We start from the raw sequence: 6,216 nt of genomic DNA on the forward strand, positions 1-6,216 counted from the left end.
TAGTTGAACTTCTGGGACATGTCTGTTTGAACTTCACTTTGTTAGAATTTATTGTATTTTTCTTACATGAAATACACACCATCTAGTACGTGAACATCTGGTTGTTATCATTTTGAACTTCTCTCTGGTTTGAGAGAATTGTTTTAAAACACAAAAAACAACATATATTTTTTATGTATTTTGGACATCTAAATACACGATGAACCTCTCTCGGAAGAATTTTTTGAACTTTTCCTCGCCGAGCACTTGAACTTCTAACAACCATTTTTTTCGTTTATGAGTTGTTTCTTAAAGTGCAAAAATGGCGTTGTGTTTTTTATTTTTTTGAACAGATAAATTCTAGGTTTTAGTAAACTTTGAACTTCTCTGTTATTTCAATTCGAACTTCACCTTTTTATATTTTTGAGTAAAGAATTGTTTTTTATTTTTAAATAAGCATCAAATTTGACTACCTTCTCAATTTGAACTTCATCGTTGATAATTCAACAAAAACGGATACCTATGAAATCCTAGATTTTTTAATAAACATCAGCACTTTGTAAACGTTTTTTAGCTGTTCCATTTATTTTAATTTGAAGTTCTTCATTTTATTCTTTAGAAATGAGAAAAATTGAAGCTTTTTATATACGTCTAACTTCTCTATTTTTTTATTTTGAATTTCTTAGTCTTATTCTTAGAAACAAATATCTTTTCAAATAAGCATCAAACAAATTTTTTAAAATTGAACTTTCAATCGTGTTACATATTTTTGAACCTTTTCATTTCTTATATTTGAACTTCTTTCTTTTTATACATAAAAGGTAAATAAAATAACCCTTTTTGCATGCACGCCGGACAAAAGGCGGACACCGACGTCTTTTTTTCTGTCCAAGCGGACAAAATCCAGATGAAATGGAAGTCCGTTTAGGATCTAGCGTTGGACTTGGCTTTACAGAATCCAATTAGCACTAGCACTACGAAGTTACGACGTGACTTGAATCATGGTCTCAAATTCTTAACGTCAGCACGCAAGAACAAAAGGACATACAAGAAACGACAAACCATAGAGTACAATGTATACACTTTCCAAACAAATTGTATTTTTTTATACAGAAGTTGTGCATGTTTTTACACCACACATTTTGGCCTTTATCTCTCTGTCTTATCTCCTAGAAGTAACCACCACCACACGATTTATTCCTCGTCTTTTCTTCTCCGTGTAGCTAGTCTCTACTTATGCATATGAAGCTAGCAAGTGGATGCAGCAGCCTGAGCTAGAGAAGTTCAGGTTCAAGTTCAGTATTGGGTTCAAGCTGTACTAGCTCTCTAGTAGGAGCAGTCAGAAGAAGCGGGTAGAAATTTTAGCATAAAAATGTAAAAGCGAGATACCAAAAATAATACACATGTTTGTAGCAGTAGTAACATTCGATCAAGTACATTACGAGCCACCCAAATGTATTAGCAGCTCGACACCCATGCCTGCAGGCTGCAGGCTCCAACTAACCTGTCCCATGCATCCCTACATCACATTGTTCTGCTCGCCGCATTGCATCGCCACCGGTCAGTCATTACTCCTCTTCCTTTTCTTGCTGCCAGCCACAACCAAATCCCATAGTTGCAATTAGAAAAGGTTGAGATGGGGGAAAGGCCGCAATCTACTTTTAACTGTTGCTGCTTGCACTAGATTAAGTGACCGTCTGTTGGCCAACAACTGGAACTGCAGATTCTGCCACTAGTAGGGGAATTTGCTCGAGCACTTTGCTCGACAAGGTACGCAACGGCAGTTGGCTTGGGAAGGAACTCACGTAGTGGCGCACGAACTTGGGGGAGGTGATGTGGCATGAGCCCCGCAGTCGCGAGGTGTGGCTCAGGGGCAGGGCCACTCAGGGAAGCTCGGGGAAGAGGTGAAGCGCGGGTGATGGGGTGGCACGGTCTGCTGCAGCATGTGGGGGTCCCGGCGGCGCACAAGGGGCCCGAGGTCCCAGCGGTGATGGAGCAGGCGAGAAAGGACCCCGGCGGCGGCGACGCTCGGGATCCAGGGCCTTGCGGCGGCGCACGGGGATCCAGGGCCCGGCGAACATTACACGGGGTTCCGGGGCCCTGCGGTGGCTGGATCCCAGGGTGGCGGCGGGGGAGGCTCGCCGGCCATGGCGGAGGAGGTGCCCCTGTCGAGCGGAAGAAGGCGCACTGGCCGTTGGGGAGAAGGGGAGGTGGCACGCCGGCCGCAGGCAAGGAGGGGCGTCGTCCATGCTGGAGGGGCGCCGGCGACGTGTGAGGTGTCTCGGCGATTTGGGAAAGGATGGTGAGAAGGCCGGGGGTACGGGAGGTTAGGGAGAGGATGGGGTAAAAAAAATCTTGGTCGACCGGTTCGAGATTTCAGGAACATGTCAATCGCGTCTATATAGGGGCGCGCAGTGATCAGAACAGTTATTCTGGTCCTAGGATCAGAATAATGCTATATATATACATATATATATATATATATATATATATATATATATGTGTGTGTGTGTGTGTGTGTTGTGCCATGACGTGACACCATGCCACCTTTGATGACTATTTGGTGAGTTTTGGATTTTACGGGGATTTAAAACCCGATATTTCAAATGTTTGAGGACGAGTTAGGACGCTGGTACGGTTGTAATTCGTTCTCATTCCTGGCATGGGATCTAATTAAACATGCACTCAAGGACACATGCATGTGCAATTTTTCTAGCCATTTTGGTGAACTTGAGCATGTATTTGTAGTTCAGATATGAATTATGGACATTAAATGCCTAGGAAACTAAATTAGTGTATAAAAAAGCCAAACGAACCCTGAATAAGTTTAAATTTTAGCATGGGTATCATGTAGTTCCATGTTGCACGTAGAAGAAAATACAAGGCGAAAAGAGGTCGTGATTACTTTTCGACAACAAGAGGAACATGTTTCCCTATCGGAAACACAAGGCTTCTTGTTGAGAGAAGCTCCGGTTTGTAAGAGGTTCGTAATAAAGCTTGGCCCAAATTGGACAATGTTTTTACCACGACATATATGTGCCATGACGTGACACCATGCCTTCGAAAGAGATTGTCCATTTTACACATGAAGTGCATCCAGTTTTTGCCTTAACCCTCTCAACTTTTTAGAACATGCTATGCGGCTGAAATGATGATACCGTGCCAACTTTCAACCTTTTTAGAGTTCATTTGAAGTGCTTTTCAATTTCAGGGTCATTTAGCTAACAACAATCAGTAAATGCATGAAAAATACCAAATGAAGTCAGAAAGGGTTGAAAATTGATGATGTGGCTTTGAATGGTGCATTTTGAACACACAAAAAGTCTGGAGTTCTAATAAGTTGAAAAAAAATGAAATCCCTTTGTAGCAGATGAGTTTTCGTTCGAAACCCCGATACTTCGAAAGAGATTGTCCATTTTGCACATGAAGTGCATCCAGTTTTTGCCGTAACCCTCTCAACTTCTTAGAACATGCTATGTGGGTGAAATGATGATACCATGCCAACTTTCAACCTTTTCAGAGTTCATTTGAGGTTTGTAATAAAGCTTGGCTCAAATTGGACAATGTTTTTACCACGACATATATGCGCCATGATGTGACACCATGCCAACTTTCATGACTTTCTGGTGAGTTTAGGATTTACGGGGATTTAAAAACCGAGATTCTAAATGTTTTAGGACCTTCCAGGACGCCGGTACGGTTGTAATTCGTTCCCATTCCTGGCATGGGACCTAAACATGCACCCAAGGACACATGTATAGTTTTTCTAGCCATTTTGGTGAACTGGAGCATTTATTTAAAGTTCAAATTTGAATTATGGACATTAAATGCCTAGGAAACTCAATTAGTGTATAAAAAGGCCAAACGAAAGTCGTGTGCCTACCAAACCGCGGCCGAAGCTGCCCGCGATCTGAGTCATGCATTCTGATTGGCCAGAACCCAAACCCCATAGATCGTACATCTGCACCTTTGGATGCTCCCAGATCAAACGGCAACCCTCAGCCCTTTCGACAACACATGCAGTACATGGGTAAGCACTGTGTGCATGCGTCATGCTAGCTCACGCTTCCTTTTCTTGTATGTTTTCTAAACAGGCTACCGTTTCCCACCACTCCTCTCATCGGTTTCCCGCCTCTTCTCCCATCGGTTTCCCGCTACCAGTGTCAGTGCTCATTGAAGGCTACACGGCGACACACCAGCCATCGCACACAGTTTCTAAAAGAACAAATGTGCGCAAGCAAAATGGTGAGGTACTGGCTTAACCGTGTGCGATGCAAGTGCGCTGTAAAATCACCATGACTACGCAATCGCGAGCAAATGGTGGAGGTACTGGTTTAACTATGTGCAATGGAAGTGCACTGTGAAATCACCATGACTGCCCAAGCACGAGAAAAATGGTGCAGGTACTGGCTTAACCGTGTGTGAGCAAGTGCGCTATAAAATCACCACGACTGCGCAAGCGCGAGCAAAATGGTGCATGTATTGGCTTAACCATGTGCGATGCAAAGTGCGATGTAAAATCACCACGATTGTGCAAGCTAAAGGCGGGTGAGTTTATTTAGAAATTAGGACGAACCGTGTACGATAGACCAGCTAGCTAGAAATATAAAAACAAACTACCCGCCTTGAGCATTGCAAAAATCAGCTGTTCCGCCAGTTTTTGTTATTACCATACATGCATATTCTTATTGGACCGTGCGCGATCTTGGGCACTCCTGCCCCGCATCAATTCCTTTACCCAAATTTACTAACCGCCGTACTTCAACCGTCACCCAAACTCCTCCAGCACCGACCTTATAGTCAAATTGATGTAGCCGAGGCATTTGAACCGTTGCCCTCCCTCGTCCACCACCATCTCCGCCCACCATTACTAAAATTTTCAGTAGCCGCGGCGTATCCTCAAACACCACGACCCCCCACCACCACCACCACAGTCCCCCCCACCTGCCCCCTCCCCCTGGAACCCTAGCTCGCCGCTGCCGCTGGCACTGCCGCCAACCCATGCCGGTCTGCCCTTCTAGCTTAGATAATAAAGTTCAGGTTACCTGAGGGAGTCCTAGATTAGGGGGTGTCTGGATGGCCGGACTATGACCTTTGGCCGGACTCCCGGACTATGAAGATACAAGATTGAAGACTTCGTCCCGTGTCCGGATGGGATTCCTTGGCGTGGAAGGCAAGCTTGGCGATACGATATGAAGATCTCCTCCCATTGTAACCGACTCTGTGTAACCCTAGCCCTCTCCAGTGTCTATATAAACCGGAGAGTTTTAGTCCGTAGGACGAACAACAATCATACCATAGGCTAGCTTCTAGGGTTTAGCCTCTCTGATCTCGTGGTAGATCCACTCTTGTACTACCCATATCATCAATATTAATCAAGCAGGAGTAGGGTTTTACCTCCATCGAGAGGGCCCGAACCTGGGTAAAAACATCGTGTCCCTTGTCTCCTGTTACCATCCGCCTAGACGCACAGTTCGGGACCCCCTACCCGAGATCCGCCGGTTTTGACACCGACATTGGTGCTTTCATTGAGAGTTCCTCTGTGTCGTCACCTTTAGGCCTGATGGCTTCTTCGATCCTCAACCACGACGCGGTCCAGGGTGAAACTTTTCTCCCTAGACAGATCTTCGTATTTGGCGGCTTCTCACTGTGGGCCAACTCGCTTGGCCATCTGGAGCAGATCGAAAGCTACGCCCCTGGCCATCAGGTCAGGTTTGGAAGTTTAAACTACACGGCCGACATCCGCGGGGACTTGATCTTCGACGGATTCGAGCCACGGCCAAGCACGCCGCACTATCACGATGGGCATGATTTAGCTCTGCCGCCGGACAACGCCCAGAGCGTCGCTCAGGTGCCCGCTCCGACCATTAGCTCGGAGCCAACCGCGCCAATTGGGGACGTACGGTTGGACGCCGCCCCAGGTGTCGCGATCCCTACGGCGATAGAGCCGAACACCAGCCCAGTCCTTGGCGAGGCCTATGACTCCAGGGTGCCGGACTCCGTTCCGGACTCTGAATCTTCCACACCTCTTCCGATCAAACCCGATTGGGATCCGATCATGGAGTTCACCGCCACGGACGTCTTTCAGAACTCGCCCTTTGACGATATCATGAATTCACTAAAGTCTCTCTCTTTGTCAGGAGAGCCCTGGCCGGATTACGGTCAGCATGGTTGGGATACGGACGACGAAGAAATTCGAAGCCCACCCACCACCCACTTCATAGCCACTGTCGACGA

The 6,216-nt window shown here is 46.0% G+C and overlaps 1 long non-coding RNA gene across 1 annotated transcript; it reads right to left on the reverse strand.

Moving 5' to 3' along the window:
• Positions 1-1,321: 1,321 nt before the first annotated feature.
• LOC123041727 (uncharacterized) lies at positions 1,322-2,403 on the reverse strand. The gene is made up of 2 exons (XR_006418622.1): positions 1,785-2,403; positions 1,322-1,568 (listed from the first exon to the last, which is right to left on the reverse strand). It is a non-coding gene; the product is annotated as an uncharacterized lncRNA (long non-coding RNA).
• Positions 2,404-6,216: the final 3,813 nt, after the last annotated feature.

This window comes from Triticum aestivum, chromosome 2B, assembly GCF_018294505.1.
Source record: "Triticum aestivum cultivar Chinese Spring chromosome 2B, IWGSC CS RefSeq v2.1, whole genome shotgun sequence".
Lineage (NCBI taxonomy): Eukaryota > Viridiplantae > Streptophyta > Magnoliopsida > Poales > Poaceae > Triticum > Triticum aestivum.